This window comes from Oryx dammah, unplaced genomic scaffold (assembly GCF_014754425.2).
Source record: "Oryx dammah isolate SB20612 unplaced genomic scaffold, SCBI_Odam_1.1 HiC_scaffold_28, whole genome shotgun sequence".
NCBI lineage: Eukaryota > Metazoa > Chordata > Mammalia > Artiodactyla > Bovidae > Oryx > Oryx dammah.
The window spans coordinates 33,128,163-33,149,481 of NW_024070212.1; positions in this window are offsets into that span (position 1 = coordinate 33,128,163).

Consider the following 21,319-nt stretch of genomic DNA (forward strand, 5'->3'; position numbering starts at 1 on the left):
TGGTATCTGGAGATAAGGCCTCTGGGTGGTAATTAGGTCCTAAGAGTGGGGCCCTGGTGAATGAGCATAGAGCCTTTATAAAGAAGACCTCAGAGAACAACCTCACCCTTCTACCATGTGAAACAAAGTGAGATGATGGCCTTCCATGAATAAGAAAATGGGCCCTCACCAGACACTGAGTCTGCCAGCGCCTTGATCTTGCATTACCAGGCTTCAGAACTAGGAGGAATAGGTGTTATGGCATCTTACTTTATGGTATTTTGTCAACGCAAGTTGACTGTAATACCAACTTAACCCATATTCCAAACATTTCTACAGAAAAACTTACAAGAAAAGCGAACTCTAAGTCAAATTACAAATCATACAAAGAGACAAGACATCTTGTACAAGAATTAACAGAAAAAAAAACCCAAAAATGAATTAAGAAATCTCAGATAACAGAATCAAATACATAAAGACTTTAAAACTGGAATGGATTATAGCCATGGATTATAAATAAGTATGTTTAATAAGATAAAAGAAAATATAAATAACAAAGTTCTGCAAAAAAGAATGGCAGGTTTAAAAAATCTAGACTTAAAAAAAATTTTTTTTTATCCATAATAATTAGAATTTAGGATTCACTGACAGGTTTAACAGCAGATTAGACATGCTGAAGGGAATCGGCAAATTGGAAGATGGAACTGAACTAGTTTTTTCATATAAAAGAATCACAGAGGATAGAGTGAGAAGATCTAATACATGTCTGATTAAAATTCTAAGATGAGAAAACCAGATAATACTTTCAGCAGGATTAAAAAACATATTTACACCTAGACATGAGATAACGAAAATGCAGAGCATTGAAAACAAAGAAGTAACCTTAAAACTATCAAGAGAGAAATGACCAATTACCTCCAATGGAACAAAAATGAGGCAGACATGTGACTTTGCAACTGCAAAAACAGTAAACCAGAAGAAAAATATCTTTGATATTATGGTCAGAGAAAATGACTGTTAGTTTCAAATTATTTAACCAGTGGAAATATCTTTCAAAAATGAGGATTAAATAAAGGCATTTTCAGGTAAACAAAAACTGACTTTGCCATTACAGAGCCTCACTGACTGAAGCTGTATGGGTTCTCCGTCAGGAAGGAAAATGATCTTAGATGGATAGTTAAGGATGCAGGAAGGAAATGGTGACTATATTAATTGGTAAATATTAATAAATACATATAAACAACTATTAATTGATGTCATTTTTCTTTCTCACCTTGTAAACTCAATCAATCATCTATTCAATAACATATAGGTTGAAGTGCCTATTGTGTGGCAAACACTATGCTGGATCCTAGGAAAACAGCAGTGGTGTTCTTACTGCACATTTCTAGATGACCCCCTGAAACACAGGCTTCCTTGACCTTTTCCAGTGCTTTGCAGAAGGAAGAGAGCAATGAGTGTGTATAACCTTAAACCTCCTGGGTTTTCAGGATAGATCAAGCTTAGCTTTTTTTTTTTAAAGCTGAAGTTGGATAGCCGGACTTTTCCCTGAGTTATAAATGACACCATTGAATCAATACAAATTTGAATAACCAGGTAGATAACACCTGTTGCTTCCATTTCCAACAAATCTATCAGAGAATAATAACAGTGCTCCCTTTACTGAAAGAAAGAAAGAATGATGGGTGTGAAGGTTCCTCAGCAAGAATGTAAGCATGGCAGCTCTACCTTTTGGAATAAAGCAGAAAAAATTAAGGGGAAGGAGCTTTCTAAAGGAACACCTAAGAAAAGGGGCATGGGAAGGAGACCTCAAAATGCAGTAGGAAACAGCCTATTAACAGGCTTAATCTGTGATCTGAAATGGAGAGTTAATCAATCAATAATAATAGCTAAGATTAATTGATGCTAAATATGCACCAGGCACAGTTCTAAGCACTTTACATGCTTAAGGATTATACCTGTACCTTGACTGATATAAGGACTAAATGAATTAATACATATAAATTGCTTAGGACAATACCTAGTGCATATAAATACTATATACTTTTTGCTATTACTATTGTTTTAATTAGTATTTAATCTTCACAGCAACCCTATGAAGTAGGTACTAATATTAACCCCATTTTACAGAATATAAGGTTGGCTTCCCTAGAAGCAGATCCTGAGACAGCGATTTAGAGCCACAGGATTCATTGAGACCTCTACAGGAGGGACCTATAAAGAGCAGTGAAAGGGATAGGGAACAGAAAAGAGCTGAGCAAGAATAACTCCAAGGAAATCTTAGCCTTGGTCCAATTCATAGACGGAGGGCTCTAGAGTCTAGAGCATAAACCTCACTTTAGAGAAGGCTGCTGACTTTTTGTTCTAACGGATGGGCCGAAATGTAACTTCCCCAGGTATGGCAGCTCCCTCTAGTACAAACTCCACAGAGAGGAGGGCAGCTGTAATCCTTAGGAGCCAGTCTCACAGCAGCTGGGAGATGTTTATTTAGTAAAGGGCCTCTGAATAGGGCCTCTATATATTTACCACAGCTGGTAAATAGCAGAGCCAGTATAGTCTCTCCCGATACTGCCTCTTGTGAAGTCAAAAGGAAAATGGTAAATGGAGACATATGTGACTGACAAAGGGTTAGTACTAAATGCTTAGTATTTAAAGAGCTCTTACAATGAATGAAACAACCCAACAGGAAAAAGAAAGGCAACAACCTGATAAAAAGGCAAAGGACAGGGACCAACACTCTACAATGGAAATTCAAAAAACCACAAAGAGCCCACAAATGAACTTCAGCTTCACTAGTGTTTCAATAAATGTCAATTAAAACAATGGGACATCTTTTTTGCCTATTATATTGCAGATTTTAAAGGATGATAATACTGTTGGTGAGAGTATGTGAAATTACTCCTTTCATGTGCTGCTGTTGGGGCTGGAAATTGGTATTACCATTGTGGAGGGAGATTCTGTAATACATATAAAAAACCTCTGTACATATTGACCAAATAATTCCACTTTTTAGGATTTTACATAAATGATTGGACAAGTGCCTAAAATAAATGAACCAGATGTTCATTACATTCACCACACAATCATTTTTAATACGGAAACATTAGACACAAGTTACATGTCCAGAGGATTGGTGAAAATAGTTCTTATTAATCCATATAATGGAATATCATGTAGCCATTAAAAACTATGACTGGTTGGCATAGAAAGATATTCTCAGTGTATTGGATTGAGTTCTTTAAAGAGCGTGTTATGGACTTCTCTGGTGGTGTAGTGGTAAAGAGTCCCCCTGCCAATGTAGGGGACACAGGTTCCACTCCTGGGCCTGGAAGATTCCACATGCCATGGAGCAACTAAGGCCATACTCACAACTACTGGAGCCTGCAAGCTCCAAGGTCTGCAAGTCACAACTACTGAGCCCATGCATTGCAACTATTGAAGCCCACATACCTACAGCCTGTGCTCTATAACAAAAAAAAGCCAATGAAACTCTGCTGCTGATGCTAAGTCACTTCTGTCGTGTCCGACTCTGTGAGACCCCAGAGACGGCAGCCCACTAGGCTCCCCCGTCCCTGGGATTCTCCAGGCAAGAACACCGGAGTGGGTTGCCATTTCCTTCTCCAATGCATGAAAGTGAAAAGTGAAAGGGAAGTCGCTCAGTCGTGTCCGACTCCTAGTGACCCCAGGGCCTGCAGCCTACCAGGCTCCTCTGTCCATGGGATTTTCCAGGCAAGAGTACTGGAGTGGGGTGCCATTGCCTTCTCCAAATGAAACTCTGCACCTCTGCAAAGCAAAGAAAATCTGGTGCAGACAAAAATAAATAAATAAATAAAAATTTTAGAAAGAGCATGTAATAAAACTATAAATATTAATGTTCTAACATTTTATAATATGTTCATTACTTTTTAGTTACTCATAATAAAATAACTGGTCATACTGTAGATAATAGATAAATGAGCAAACTACTGAAATAATGCACAAATAAATAAAAATGGCCAATAAGCATATGAAAAATGTCCAACCACACCGGTTATCAAAGTACTTCAAATTAAAACAACACTGAAACTATTTTTTTGACAAAGATTTTTTAATTGTTGCTATTTAGTATTGCAGAATATATATCAACATATCACTCCCAGGTTGTTGATGAGAATATATGCCTTTTGAAACTAATTTAGTACATATATTAAGAGCATTAACATATTTATACTCTGTCCTAATACTTTCTCACCTAAGAATTATTTCAAGAGGAAATAATTTAAAATACGAGCAAGAATGTTTACTGTTAGGTTATTTTAAAACATTGAAAAACTGGATACAATATAAATGTCTGTCATTAGGGAAATGATTAATTACAGTATAGCTACAGAGCGGATATAACAATTTTTTAAAAGGTATTTATTTCAAAGTTTTTAATAACACAGGGAAATATTCTTGGTTAAGTGAAAAAAAAAAACATGTTGCAAACTGTCTGTATATTATGACCCCAACTATATAAGACGTGTGGCTCAGAGAGTAAAGAATCTGCCTGCAATGCAGGAGACCTGGATTCGATTCCTGGGTCGGGAAGATTCCTGGAGGATGCAATGGCAACCCTCTCCAGTATTCTTGCCTGGGAAATCCCATGGATAGAGGCGCTTGGAGGACTGCATCCCATGGAGTTGCAAAGAGTCTGACACAACTGAGCTACTAACACTTGAGGAAAGAATTTGAAGCATTCTGACTCTACAGTTTTTGCTACTTTCACATTTTCTATTAAAGAAAAACAGGAATATTTTTAAGTTTAAAAATGAAGAAAAATTACTATGGATTTGTATATCCCCTCCATAAGGGCACATCTCTGTCATTTCCTTCTGGTGGCTTTGTATAAAAATTACTTAGATATGAAATGGGATTAATAGCTTGGGAGTGAGGGGATCACAGAGTTTTGGAGTCTGGCGGGGGTGAGGGAATGCATCCTAAGCTGGGATGACCAACCATTTCTGGACTGAGGGAGCTGCAGGGTGCCAAACTTTTTCTCTTAAATCAAGACGGGATTGGTAAAGACAGGCGAGTTTGGCAACCTTTAGGGCTTGTGGAAGAAAGAAGGTAAGTGTAAGAAGCCTGTTTTAGAAAGAGAAGTGGTTCAGGGCTTTAATCAGGAAACAATTGTGGTCTTTTACAGAGTTAATTCCTGGGGTTCTCTAAAGTTGAGCTAGATGGTTAGTATTGTAGCATAATAGCAGTTCTGGAGTCTCCCTGTTAGCAAAACAGTCCAGTGCTCTTACTTCACATGGCATCATGTGTGAAAGAAGTTGCACAATGAAACTTACTTACTACTCTATTATTCCCGAAGGTCACTTAGGAGGGTGGATTGCTTAGAAAGGAAGCAAGACTCTTATGACTCCCCTATTGTCTGACTTCTAAGAGTTTATTTGTCTCTGGGATAGTATGAGTACTCAGAAGTTCTCCTCTGAAGATAATACCCATGTTTTATAATGCTATTATCAGTTTTAATTATGGGATTGCAAATGTGCCCAGAGATTCCCTTTGAGAAGGGAATCATGCAAATCTAAATTGTATTCACTTAGAATTCCTTCTACCTTTAATAATAACTAGACTCCACCTCAGACAGGTGTCACTGACACTTTCCAAACCGTCATTCCATTTTGTTGAGTAGGACCTGGAACTCAGTCACAAAGGACTCAGTTAACTTTTAGAGACGCCCTACTTCCCAGTTAGCTCAAATTCCTCCCAGGAAGCTGAGCGTAATCATCCTACAGATACTTGCCAGCTTGCTTGCTGGGGGGTTGTGCAGAAAAGAGCACATCTTTTAAGAATATTGAATTTAAGAAGATTGAGCGACAACTCCACATTAGTGTCTGTAAATTCCCTTCATTGCTTCCATTCACAGCCGATTACAACCCACCCGCTGCAGGTTCTTTCACACATGGCACCATGTGAAGTAAGAGCCCTTGACTGATTGCTTTGCCAACTGGCAGCCTCCAGGTCTGCTGTTAGGCTGTAACACTGACCATCAGGCTTTAAGACATTCATGAGTTCTCAGAGTCCCTCGAACCTGTTTAGGTGGCTTAGAGACATCTCCACGCTGTCATCAAGGTATAAAGGCTAACTTTTAAGTCCAACTTTCTCAATTAAATTTCGATATGTATATGTCCTTCCACTAGAGAAGAGGAAGAAGGGAAAGAAGACTGAACAATCATTGAGCACTTCCTCATGTGTCGGACACTGAGCAAACCATTCTCTATATTTACCTCATTTAATCCCCACAAATACCCTTTATCCTCATATTGTGAATGAGAAAACCAAGGTTCCGACCATTTAGAAAAGTTAGTCAAGGTCCTCAATTAACAAGGAGTGAGCTAAGAGTCTGTTTTTTTCTTAACATGTGTGCTCTTTCTCCTCTTATCAAACAGCCAAATGGGTCTTTCTCCTTCCTTCCCCTCCTCCTCCTCACTCCCCCTTTCTTCCACCAATATTTCATAATTGTGATAAATGTCATTAAAGAGATACGAGAGGGACAGAGTAAAGGGATAAAGTAGGTGATTACATAGTTAATCCCACTAGGGGATTGTAAGTAGAAAAATTATGGGAGACCCTGTAAGTTAATGATTACTCAAGAGAGGCACACAAAACCAAGCAGGCTTGCTAAGCAACAAAACAAGGCAGCAGAGGCACACGGCATGCCCCCAAACAATAAAACGATGGTGGCATGAGAGGCACATCCTGCCCAGTGAGCTAAGTTAATGATCCCTAGGACATGCCCTCTGAACACATAAAAAACAATTTGTGGACCTAGCTTGACCATGAAGAGACAAGAAAACTGTCCTGCTCAGCCTGAAGAAGAAGCTGATAATGGAAGCATGATGTCTACTCAAGAAAGAGTTTTTCTTCCCCTCCCTACTTTTCCTTTGATTGTGAAAAAGACTGCTTTTAAGCTTCACAAGCATCCAATTCTAATAGATCCCTTCTTATCAATCACTTTACCTCTCGCTGAATTTTATCCACGCTGAGACATAAAGGACTACGGTACCAGAGCTCTTGGGAGCCACTGAAACATCACAAATGGTTTCACACAGAGTGCTCTGAAGGCTCATATCACATGAACCAGAACTACTACAGGACATGAGGGAAGGTTCTGGAAGAAGAGGAATGCTAAGAGACCAGTAAGAAATATGCAGGTAGAAAAATCTACTGTATAGCACAGGGAACGGAATATTACAGAACAATATTCTGTAATAATCTAAATGGGGAAAGAATTTGAATGTATATTATAACTGAATCTCTTTGCTATACACCTGAAACTAACACACATTGTTAATCAACTATGCTCCAGGTCAGAATAAACATTCTTTTAAAAAAAAAAGCAGCAGGTGGAAAGAAGGAAGGTGCAACAGACACTTTTTAAGTAGAGTGAACAGCATGAAGGGAAGTCCCCAAGGTGGAAAGGAGTGGGGCTGTTGGAGGAGCAGAAGATGTGGGCAGAGTGGAGCTCAGCAGTCCGCGAGGCAGACCGGGGCCAGGGAAAGCAAGTGCTTGTAGCTGGGGGAGAGGATCCTGTCCTTCACTGAATCATTTCACTCTGACCCAAAGCACTAAGGAAGAGGAGTATTTTCAGTCTTCACCAAGAAAACACTTTCACCTTTGGAGTAGTTTCTTAACGAAGGCCCTATCGGCACTGGATGTGACTGATCTATGTACAAGACTGCTCTGTCCCTTTCTTTCAGACTGGTCTCCAGGAAATAAGGGCTTCCCTGGGGCTCAAACAGTAAAGCGTCTGCCTGTACTGCAGGAGACCTGGGTTCAATCCCTGGCTGGGTTGGGAAGATCCCCTGGAGAAGGAAATGGCAACCCACTCCAGTACTCTTGCCTGGAAAATTCCACGGACTGAGAAGCCTGGTAGGCTAGAGTCCATGGGGTCACATGACTGAGGAGCCTGGTAGGCTAGAGTCCATGGGGTCGCATGACTGAGCGACTTCACTTTCACTTTTCCAGATAATAAATGCCAGCAGCAACTTCTTCCCCCACTAGTCCAGGCACTATGATGACCCAAAATACCCCACACATTTCTGAAACCTCCTGAGTGGTTCTGCCTCCCACTGAGAAAATTTTTCTCTAGTTTGGGCTGCAAGAATCACTGCCACCAACTTCACGACTTCTTTATCCTTTCCTCTCTCAACATCCAAACTCCTCTTCTGCTAAATGTCCTTCCTACAGACATTCTAATGGCGCTGATGTTTATCTCTATGACATATTGGGAGTGTTTTGGGTTTTTTTTTAAGTTATTTATTTGGCTCTGCCAGGTCTTAGTTGCAGCATGTGGGATCTTTAGTTGTGGCATGCAGAACTCTTAGTTCCCTGACCAAGGATGGAATCCAGGCCCCCTGCATTGCAAGTATGGAATCTTAGCCACTGAATCACAAGGGAAGTCTCCTGGGGGCATTTTAATTCCATGCAGTAACTGTGGAGTCTGCTATATATCAAGGTTGGGAGTACAGATAGGCTAGTGACAGAGACAGATGTGAAACAATACCTGACCGTAGGGTGGGAAAGCACAACTAAGAAAGCTTACACAAGGGGCAGGGGAGGCAGAGGAGGAAGTGATGACCTCTCCCGGCCCACGAGGCCAGGGAGGAAGGACAGTTTACAGGTTGAGGAGGCAGCAACACATTTTATGGAGACATAATATACCCAGTGAGCTTGGCAGCTGTAAAGAGCTTGGCATCGCTGAAGCATGAATTTCAAGTCGAGGTGTGGCAGGAAGACCGGTTGGAGAGAGGGGCAGCCACAGTTCACCAAGGGCCTCACATGCCATGATTAGGAGCTGGGAGAACATGCAAAAGAAACTCCTAAATGTGGTATACTTGCAAATTTTCAATCACCCTGAAGTGACAACATCTGAATGAGATGTTTACATTTTCTAGGGACTTCCCTGCCAGTCCAGTAGTTAAGACTCCACACTTCCAATGCAGGGAATACAGGTTCAATCCCCAGTCGGGGAAATAAGATTCCACATGCCATATATCATGACCAAAAAATAATAAAAAATAAAATACAGCTTCCAGAAAATCTGTTCAATCATTCATTCACTCACCAAACTTAAAAAAATTTTTTCTAAAGAGCTGTATAGATAAGGTCATGGCAGTGTGACACAGTTTCTCTCTGACTCTATAACCTCACTTATGAAGTTCCTGTGTGCCTCGGTAGATTTTAAAGTTTCTTTCCATGAATTTTTTAAACAGCTTTATTGAGGTATAGCTGACAAATAACAAACAGCACACACTTTGAGTGCAGTTTGTTAAGTTTGATGTTTATATGACATGCATATACATTTATGAAACTATCAATACAGTCATCATATTCATCCATAAAAATTTCCTCATGCTCCTTGGAAATCCCTCCCTCAACCTCCATCTCAAACCCAGGCAACCACTGATATGCTTTCTGTCACCATAGGTTAGTTAGCTTTCTGTAGAATTTTGTATAAATATGTACTCTTTTTTATTTTTTTTAAATTTTGGTCTGGTGCTCAGACTCTCAGTCATGTCAGACTCTTTGCAACCCCATGACTATAGCCTGCCAGGCTCCTCTGTCCACAGGGATTCTCCAGCCAAGAGTACTGGAGTGGGTTGCCATGCCCTCCTCTAGGGGATCTTCCCAACCCAGGGATTGAACCCGTGTCTTTTACATCTCCTGCATTGACAGAGGGATTCTTTACTACTAATGCCACTCACTTCTTTCAAATAGCATAATTATTTTGAGATTCATCCATGTGATTTCATGTATCAATAGTTATCATTTTTTATTTTTTTAAAAAAGCTTTCCACTTTGAGCTATGCCCTCCTACGGTATTTACTGTATCTCCACAAATTTGCTCCATGGGATAACAAATTTGCTTCACATTAGGAGGTGCTTTGGGGATAATAATCCCCCCTGGAACTATGAGATACTGCTTGAGGAAGAAATGATGAGGCATAGATCCTAGTTTTCTAAGAATTCTCCCAAATATAAGAGTACTGTAATAAACAAAATAATGGAACCAAAATATGTCCACATCCTTGTCCCCAGAACCTTGAAAATACTACTTTACATGTCAAAAGGGATTTTATAAATGTGATTAAGATAGGGCTTTTGAGGTGAGAAGACTATCTTGGGTTATCTGAGTGGGGTCCTTTTGTAATCACGGGGGTTCTTGTAATGGAAGAGGGAGGCAGGAGGAACAGAGTCAAAAAGAGACTGAAGATGCTTTAATGTTGGCTTTGAAGATGGAGGAAGGGGTCACAGGCCAAGGAATGTAGACAGCCTTAAGAAGCTGGGAAAGGCAACGGAATGGATTCCCCCTAGAGTCTGTAGAAGGAATACAGGCTGCTGACTTTGATTTTAGCCAGAGAAACCTATTCTTGGACTTCTGTCCTCTAGAATCAAAAGATAAGAAATTTTTGTTGCTTTAAGCCACCACATTTGTGAAAATTTGTTATAGCAGCAATAGGAAACTGATAAAAAATACCAATCCTGTTTTTAAAAACGCCGAGTCTCTCTGTAACAACCTAGAGGGGTGGGAAAGGGTGGGAGGTAGGAAGGAGGTTCAAGAGGGAGGGGACTATGTACACTTATGGCTAATTCATGTTTAAAAAAAATTTTTTTTAATGCTGAATCTGACGACTTCTCTTTTCTCTTCCATTTTGTGACACGTGGTCTAATAGGAGCAGAAGCAGGTTGGATTTGGAATCAGACTGACGTATCACAGCTGCTCCTCTGAGCTCATTTCCTCATCCTAAAGGAGGGGAGATGCACTATTTATCTTTTGGGGGCATAGAAAGAATTGATGAGATGATATACACAAACAATATTTCACATGCTAGTAAGGTTATGCTCAAAATCCTTCAAGGTAGGCTTCAACAACACATGAGCTGAGAACTTCCAGATGTTTAAGTTGAGTTTTGAACAGTCAGAGGAACCAGAGATCAAACTGCCAACATCCTTTGGATCATAGAAAAAGCAAGAGAATTCCAGAAAAATATCTACTTCTGCTTCATTGACTAAACTAAAGCCTTTGTGTGAATCACAACAAATTGTGGAAAATTCTCCAAGAAATGGGAATACCAGACCACCTTACCTGTCTTGTGAGAAACTTGTATGTGGGTCAAGAAGCAGCATTTAGAACCGGACATAGAACAACTAACTGGTTCAAAATTGGGAAAGAAGTATGACAAGGCTGTATATTGTCACCCTGCTTATTTAACTTACATGCAGAGTATACCATGGGAAATTCTTGGCTGGATGAATCACAAGCTGGAATCAAGATCGCCAGGAGGTATATCAATAACCTCAGATACAAGTGAAGAGGAACTCAAGAGCCTCTTGATGAAGGTGAAAGAGGAGAGCGATAAAGCTGGCTTAAAACTCAACATTCAAAAATCTAAGATCATGGCATCTAGTCCCATTACTTCATGGCAAATAGAGGGGAAAAAGTGGAAGCAGTGACAGATTTTATTTTGGGGGCTCCAAAATCACTGCAGATGGTGACTGCAGCCATGAAATTAAAAGACGCTTGCTTCTTGGAAGGAAAGCTATGACCAACCTAGATAGCATATTAAAAAGCAGAGACATCACTTTGCTGACAAAGATCTGTCTAGTCAAAGCTATGGTTTTTCCAGCAGTCATGTATGGATGTGAGAGTTGTACCATAAAGAAGGCTAAGCACTGAAGAATTGACGCTTTCAAGTTATGGTGCTGGAGAAGACTCTTGAGAGTCCCTTGGACTGCAAGGAGATCAAAATAGTCAGTCCTGAAGGCAATCAACCCTGAATATTCATTGAAGGGACTGATGCTAAAGCTGAAGTTCCAGTACTTCAGCCACCTGATGTGAAGAGCCGACTTATTGTAAAAGACCCTGAAGCTGGAAAAGATTGAAGGCAAAAGAAGGGAGCTGCAGAGGATATGGCTAAGGAGCATCACCAACTCAGTGGACATGAATTTGAGAAAACCTTGGAAGACAGTGAATGACGGGAGGCTGGCGTGCTGCATCCATGGGGTCTCAAAGAGACATGACTTAGCAACCGAAAACAACAACATACACAAAGGGCCCCAGCACATAGAATACCCTCAATAAATAATCATTTTCTTTACTTCCCACCTAACTTGATTGAAGAAACTAAATTCTCTTGCTAATGACGTGCTCTGAATTTTGGCTAAACTGCTTCTTCTCCTTCAACCTATTCCGTGAGGTTAAAGGAAGATATCTGTTAAATCTCCAAGAGTGTTTATGAAGTCTGTTAGAGTTTGTAATGTGGCTAGATACTCTCGATTAAAAAGTATTATTTAGATGCAAAGTTCTGTTATCTTTTGAGTAAGTAATTATTTCCTGTCCTAAATTGTTCAGCACTATACTCAAGTTCCATTCCTGAGATAATGATGTTACTTGAGAGGGTGACAAGATACGTCACCTGAGTGTTGTCTTAATTAACTAACATTTTTCACTTTTCAAGCCTACACAAGCCTATCATAAAAAGCTAAATGTTGAGTATTATTTACTTTGTATATGGTGTCACTTCCAGTATTTTAATATAGCAACTAAAACTGCCCAATACAAGTTGGCATTTTAACATTGGATTAGGCAATATTTACTTTACTTGGGGGAAGTCTGAGAACTATTTAAAGAGCTTTGTGAGCTTTCCTGGTGTTCCTGTGATTAAGAATCTGCCTGCCAATGAATGGGACAAGGGTTCTATTCCTGGTCCAGGAAGATCCCACAGGCCTTGGTAAAACTAAGCCCATGAGCCACAACTACTGCACCCGTGCTCTAAAGCCTGTGCTCCACAACAAGAGAAGCCACTGTAATGAGAAGCCATGCACTCCACCTCAAGAGTACCCCCACTCCTGGCAACCAGAAAAAGCCCTCAGGCAGCACAGCCAAAAATAATTTTTTTTTTTTAAATAAAAGCTTTGTGCTTTTAATCAGTATAAGGAAAGGGTAAGGGAAATAGTGCTATTATTTTTCTACAAGGGTTTAGTTTTTAACAGATTTAAATTTCAAATTCTTATCTCACGTTCACGTACCTTCACAAGCACAGTGCTGGGTTCTGTTGATTTTTCCTCCCAAATATGTCTTATGTCTTGAAAACATCCATTTCTTTCATCTTCACTTTCATCACCTAAGCTAGGTCCTTTCAGCTTTCCCAACACACAGAGTTTTTTCCATCTCTAGTCTTTGCATCCATTTCCCCTGTGCCCAGAACACTCTGCCCCAGCTCTCTGCACGGCTGCTTTTGCATCCTTCAGGCTCCAGTTTGAAAAGTATGTTCTCAGAGAGTTCTTCCCTGACTATTTTATCTCAGGTAAGTTGTCCTTTCTTACATTCTTTTCCTATCTTTCATAGTACTTATCACCATTTATAACACAAAATATTCTAAATCTTTTGCATGCAATTAATGAATTAGTATTTGTAAAGTGCTTAGAGCAGTATAAGGCACATAAGTACTATGTAAGTGATGATTAAAAAAAAACAAAAGTCCCACAATCCTCACAACCCTACTTGTGCTATTAATGTCACCTTTTTACAGGGGACAAACTGAGGTACAAAGAAGTTAAGCAACTTGTCCAAAGCTGCACAACTAATAAGTAACAGAGTCTAGCTACAAGCTCTGTCAGGGACCAAAATCTACATATCCAACCATTTTCTACATTTCCTTTTCAGTCTAGGACCTAGCATAGTTCATTGCGCCTACTAGGTACTTTCAATAAATATCTGTTTAAGAAGTGAAGGGCTTCCCTGGTGGCTCAGATGCTAAAGAATCTGTCTGCAATGCGGGAGACCTGGGTTCGGTTGGGAAGATCCCCTAGAGAAGAAATGAAGGGACTGCTCTATTAAGAAGACAAAATTTACCTGTAATCCTACCACATAGAGATTTTGGTATTCATACTTTAGATTTCATTAAAAAAATTTTTTTTATTATTAATTTTTTTTCATACTCTAGGTTTTTTTAAATGTAAGGTTATACTTTTCATCAAAATCATAACTTTCAGAAATTATTTTGAGGAGCATAGATCAAGCATTAGTACATAATGCATCTGACATTTTATTCTTTAAAACATTTATAATTTCAAGTGAATTTTCTTCCTTTAGAAAGTAGGTGAAAGGTGGGGAAAAGAAGGCTAAGTCTTTAAACAAATGATAAAGAATTTTCTTAAAATACTCTGGCTCTTCTTTATCTCTAGGTAGAGGTTGCCAAACTACAGCTAGAAAGTCTAGGGAAAGCATGAGATATTTTTTAAAATATTATACTTCTTTAAATCAAGTATGCTTTAAAATTTCTCATGAGAATTATGTTTAGAAAATCAACTGGCAAGAGTTTTCTAAATATTCTGAAAGCACAGCAAAGGTCCATTGTTTACAAATCAACAACAGTCTATGATGATTACACAGCTATGTCAATGGGAAAATTAGATAAAAAAAACAGCGCTCACCCATAACGGGCAAGAAAAACAAGCAAAGGCTACTGGTAAACACCAACAGGAAGCTTCTGTAGATACTGGTTTGCTCAGTTTTAAAGGATTTTTGTTGTTCTTTTAAAATAGTTTCAGGATAAATAGCTTGTAGCAGCTGGTCATCAAATTCACACGCACTCATGGAAGGCCCACACCACTAAGACAGACTGTGAATAACACATCAGCTCTCAAGGGAGGACTGGGCTGGTCGCAGCGTTTTCCTTCTGCCATTCGACAATAGCAAGATGAAGCCGGACGGCCATGCGGGATGGTGTGTGGTTACAGCCACAGATACTGCATTCGTGAGCACTCCACATTTCTGAGATAGAGTTAGCGGATAAGGACTACTAGACCATAATCAAATGCAGTCAGAGCAGTGGGAGCCTTGTATCACATTACCTTTGAAAATACTTTAATCTAGAAACACCATACATTAGATACAAAATCCATGACTATCTGACCTATCCCTGGCATGGCCTGGGATATACAACTCCGAGATATTTCCTATTTGCTTTGGGTAAATAGAAATCTTGAGCTCGGAACAGAGAAAATTTGAAAATTAAAACAGAGTCTAAGTATTTTTGAATGCTTTTAAAAGACAACGAAAAATGACAAGCTTAGATCACATCAGAGGCTCCTCATGTAGTCTTCAAAGCTGATTTCTTACAGTCAAAGGGACCCAGAAGCAGCAGACACGGCATGATTTGGAAGCTCAGACTTTGTTCTATTATTCAATTGCAGCCAACTTTCAACTATTGAGGAAAGAATAAAGATGATTTAGAACAACAGGATTGCTCATCTGTATTGCAAGATCCTTCAAGCAGCTCACTACCTGATGTCTAGAGATCCCAGGATGGAGGTGAGTTTCTTTTGCTACTGCTGTCATCTTATTGCTTCATGTTGACTGCAAAATGTGTTGTTTGAAGACTTAGAGAGTATTGATTTATGGGTTCAAAGTATCATTGGATCTTGTACTTAAAGCTCCTAACTGTAACTAGGCACATTCTTAACAACACACATACAGAGAAGTAAGATGATTTTGGATTATTGCATCATTGCCTCCAACACTCAGCCCCTATTTTCATTCCAGTCAGTAGGGTGGATCTTGGAAGAGTGGGGTTCAGGATTTGAGTGGTAAGGTCCTTAGTGGAAGGAGGCAGGGAAGTGTTGGTGGCAAGAATGCCTGTTTTTCCTCTGTCTCTGGGCCAGATACACTCTGATAGAGGCTAGCAAAGATCTAAACATAGAGGGTAATGGGGACGAGGTTAAGAGACTGACACAGCCACATGGCCCCATAGTTTTTCTTCAAAGATGAAAACAGTCCTCTGATACATAACATCGTGTGTAACATCTGTATTACCACTAAATGGGCCTGGTAAATAGAACAAACATCACCTACCAGCCAGAAACAACGATTCCCTGACCATCTTTGGACTCCATCACTAAGGAGTCTTGGTTTTTCCATCTATAGACATTCTTAGTTGATTTCATGAGATTAACAGTCATCCCAGCCATGGCTATCTTCTTCTCTTAAACTAGAGATATTAGTGAGGTCAGGCCAGCACTTCGGCACCAAATTCAGACTTCATGATAAAGTAAACCACACAGGGAATAGATGTCAGCATGGTGAGCACTTTGCTGTTCATTCCTATTAGGGGATGACTGAGCTGTTTCCTCAGGGCCAGGTCACTGTGAGGTGCTGGCTGCGTTTGCTCAAAGTGTTCACTCGGAGGGTGATTTGTGAGCTATTGCTGAGCACATAATGGTTAGGATAGCTGCAAAAGCAGCCATGGCCCCACACAGGTTCACCTGAGTTCAGTAAATCAAATTGGGTTCTAGAGAAATGTTCTGTTGGGTTCTGATCGGAACCTCTTGGACACGCCTTTGGATTTCAAGACAGAGCTGAATACTGACATGGGAAGATCGTCCACTTCCTCCCAGCTACCTGTAAGGGGCCCTTTACAATTCTAAGGATGTAGCTTGCCCTTTGACAGAAAAACATCCTTTTAAAATTTTGCAAGCTGACACAAAAATAATGGTAATAATTACAGAAGCTGTTTTCCTGTGTGTAATGGGAGAGTTTCTCAGGCCTCTAGCTTCTCTTGTCGGTTGCTCTTCTTTCTTTTTCTTAAGAGGCATAGCAAAAATTAAATTTTATCAGTTTAAGCAGAATGATATTTTAGAAATTAGGATCTGGCTAACAAAAGGTCTTTTCCAGCAAGAAGGGCTTGGAGCTCAGCAATGAGCACCTCAAGATACAAAAAAGGCATGAGATTGAGTTTGGGGGCCACAGTTTGGGTCATGAAAAGTCCTGCAAATCTTAGAATTCACCTTTCTTTTCTTTGTAGGCATTTAAAGATGCTCTCCCTTTCAAAAATTAGACAACTTTTAAAAATTGAAATATTTTGACATATAACAAAGTATAATTTTAAGGTATATAATGTTAATTTGAGACATTTATATATTGTAGTGATAACTAGATCTCTATCATGTTACATAATGATCATTTATTTAGTGGCTGGAATAATTAAGTTCTAGTCTCTTAGAAAGTTTGATGATTATAATATTATTGTCTGTATTCCTTATACTTTACTTTAGATCTCTAGGGCTTACTTATGGCCTGTTGCAAGTTTGTACCCTTAAACAACGTGTCTTACCCCTCCATCCACCACCCTCTGGTAATCACCATTCTACTCTTCATCTGTATGAATTTGGCCTTTTTAGATTCCACATATAAGTTATATCATACAGAACTTGCCTTTTTCTGTCTGACTTATTTCACTTAGCATAATGTACTCAAGGTCCATTAATGTTATGGTAAATGGCAGGATGTCATTCTTTCTTATTATATACATATGTATATGGCAGGAGTCATTCTTTATTATATACATATGTGTACCTATATATGTATATATGACATCTTCCATACATGAACCCTTATGTTCATAGCAGCACTGTTCACAGTAATCAAGGCACAGAAACAACCCAAATGTCCGCTGCCAGATAAATGGATAAAGAAGATATGGTATGTATATACAGTGGAATACTACTCAGCCATAAACAAAATAATGCTATTTGCAGCAACCTGGTTGGCCCTAGAGATGATCATACGAAGTGACGTAAGTCAGAAAGAGAAAGGCAAATATCATATGATATCACTTATAGGTGAAATCTAAAACATGACACAAATTAGCTTATTTATGAGACAGAAGCAGACTCACCGACATAGAGGACAGGCTTGTGGTGGCCGAGCGGAGGCAAGAAGGGCAGGCTGAGGAGTCTGAGACTGGCATATACGCAGGCTAGTATACACAGAAGGCATAAACTTCGTTGCTGTTGTTCAGTCGCTATGTCGTGTCTGACTCTGTGACCCCATGGACTGTAGCCCGCCAGGCTCCTCCGTCCGTGGGCTTTCCCAGCAAGAATACTGGAGTGGGTTGTTATTTCCTTCTGTGGGGGATCTTCCTGACCCAGGGGTCAAACCTGTGTCTCCTGCATTGGCAGGCAGATTCTTTACCACTGAGTTATCAGGGTAACTTAGACAATGCTTTATCTAAAATTATTTTGTATTGGTTTTCACCATCAAACAATAAATTCACTTAAAGGTAGATTTTTTTTAAGTAGTTTTGAGACCTCTATAGAGGTCCTGTCTCATACAGGCCATTTCTTCCTTTATCCTGCCAATATGCCACAGATAAAGAGTACCTAGCTTTTTGTACTGGGCATTCTTCAGCACTCCAGCACCGAGACTGGGTCTGTTTTTCATTTTTAAATTACCCTTATTGATTGCTCACTCTGTGCCAAACACTATGTCAGAACTTTGTATACCTTATCTCATGTTCATCTAGCAATCCTGTGACTTAGGTATTATTCTTATTTTTCAGAAGAGGAAACTAAAACTCAGAAAAGTGACGTCACTTGCCTGATGGCATAGAGCTAATGAGTAGAGAAGCCAGAATTCAGATCCTGGTCTCCCAACCCCTACTTTCCCTCCGTGTTTTTGACCTTCCTGGGAAGCATTTCCCTTGTTCTTCAAGTTTAGTTTCAGTAGCCTGTAATTCTGTTCATACACCTCACTTTACAGTAAATGTTAGACTGCCAAAGTAATCCTGCAGTGATAATGATGGTTCTTTTTCTTTCTATTTCTCTCTTTAAACAAAATACATTTATTTGAATACTCTAACATTGACACTTATCTATAAATTCAAAATTTTGTACAATGTTTTACAGATATCTTTACCACATTTTATTTTTTGTCCTTTTTTTTCCCCCTCAGAAAATTTAGCTCACTTTTTTTTGGTCAAACATATTCCTTTAGCTTTTTAGGTTATATAAATAAAGCACAAGTTATAGACTCATAAAAATTTAGATGGGGGAGACAACCTCAGAGATCTGCTTCTCCAACCCCATCATTATATGGGCAAGGGAGGCCGGCCAGTGGTTGTGGCCTCTTAGTTGACTCAGAGCTTCAGTTATTCCAGCTAAAACTGGAGGCAATTTGACTACTTCTATAAAGTTGTCCCAAAACTTTATAAATCAAGAAGAGATATTTAAATGGATGCTTTCAATTTTGTTTAAAAGAATACAGTGAAAGTGTTAGTCACTCAGTTGTGTCTGACTCTTCGTGACCCCCTGGACTGTAGCCCACCAGGCTCCTCTGTCCATGGAATTCTCCAGGCAAGAACGCTGGAGTGGGGGCTTCTCTGGTGGTCCAGTGGTTAAGAATCCACCTTGCAATGCAAAGGACATTGGTTTGATACCAGGTCTGGGAAGATCCCACATGCCAGGCAGAAACCAAGCCCATGTGCCACAGCTGCTGAGCCTGCTGGCTGTAACTACTGAAGCGCATGTGCCCTAGAGCCTGTGCTCCGCCCCAAGAGAAGCCGCCACAATGAGAGGCCCACACACTGCAGTGAAGAGAAGGCCTTGCTCACCGCAGCTAGAGAAAGCCCGTATATCACTGAAGACCCACCACAGCCAATAAATACATAGATTAAAAGAAAAAGAGAATACTGGAGTGGGTAGCCAATCCCTTCTCCAGAGGATCTTCCTGACCCAGGGATTGAATCCAGGTCTTCTGCATTACAGGCAGATTTTTTTTACCATATGAGCCACTAGGGAAGCTCTCCCAAAGAATAAAAGACTCATACCAGATGGCAGCTGGTTTTGCTCTGAACATTTTCAGGAGTATCCCTAAGATGTGCTGCTACCACCAGACTGTGGCAGCTTGACAGGACTGCTCAGACTCTTCTTCGTTGCTGTTGACTTACAAATTTATTTTAGCTTCAGGCATGCTGCTGCTGCTAAGTCACTTCAGTCGTGTCCGACTCTGTGTGACCCCATAGACGGCAGCCCACCAGGATCCCCTGTCCCTGGGATTCTCCAGGCAAGAACACTGGAGTGGGTTGCCATTTCCTCCTCCAATGCATGAAAGTGAAAAGTGAAAGTAAAGTTGCTCAGTCATGTCCGACCTTCAGCGACCCCATGGACTGCAGCCTACCAGGTTCCTCCGTACATGGGATTTTCCAGGCAAGAGTACTGGAGTGGGTTGCCATTGCCTTCTCTGAGCTTCAGGCATATGACATAGTAATTCAATATTTTTACACATTATATTCCATTTAAAGTTATCATAATATATTGGTTCTATTCACTGTTCTGTATAACAGAGCCTTGTAACTTATTTATTTCATACACAGTAGTTGGTGTCTCTTAGTTCTCACTGCTAATTTGAACCTTTCCCTTTCTCTCTTCTTACTGATAATCACTAGATTGTTTTCTATATATGTGAGTCTGTTTCTGTTTTGTTTCATTTTTTAGATTCTACATATAAATGATAACAGTTATCTTTGACTTATTTCATTAAACACAATAAACTCTATGTCCATCCATGTTGCTGAAAAAAGTAGAATTTAACTTTTACAGCTGACTAATATTCCACTTGGAAGGAAAGTTATGACCAACCTAGACAGCATATTGAAAAGCAGAGACATTACTTTGCCAACAAAGGTCCGTCTAGTCAAGGCTACAGTTTTTCCAGTAGTCATGTACGGATGTGAGAGTTGGACTGTGAAGAAGGCTGAGCGCCGAAGAATTGATGCTTTTGAACTGTGGTGTTGGAGAAGACTCTTGAGAGTCCCTTGGACTGCCAGGAGATCCAACCAGTCCATTCTGAAGGAGATCAGCCCTGGGATCTCTTTGGAGGGAATGATGCTAAAGCTGAAACTCCAGTACTTTGGCCACCTCATGCAAAGAGTTGACTCATTGGAAAAGACTCTGATGCTGGGAGGGATTGTGGGCAGGAGGAGAAGGGGACGACAGAGGATGAGATGGCTGGATGGCATCAGGGACTCGATGGACTTGAGTCTGAGTGAACTCCGGGAGTTGGTGATGGACAGGAAGGCCTGGCGTGCTGCGATTCATGGGGTCGCGGAGAGTCGGACACGACTGAGCGACTGAACTGAGCTGAACTGAATATTCCACTGTGTATTGTGTGTGTTAGTCACTTGGTCGTGTCCAGCTCTTTGCAAGCCCATGAACTATAGCCCAGCAGGCTCCTCTGTCCATGGAATTCTTCAGTCAAGAATACTAGAGTGGGTTACCATTCCCTTCTCCAGGGGATCTTTCTGACCCAGGGATTGAACCTGGGTCTCCTGTATTGTAGGCAGATTTGTTAACTGTCTGAGCTTATATATATACATCGCATCTTCATTATCTATTCATTTGTTGACACCTGGGTTGCTTTTATATCTTGGTTCTTGTAAATAATGTTGCTGTGAAGTTTGGGGTTCATTTATCTTTTGAATTGATATTTTATTTTCAGATATATACCCCAAAGTGGAAGTGCTGGATCATA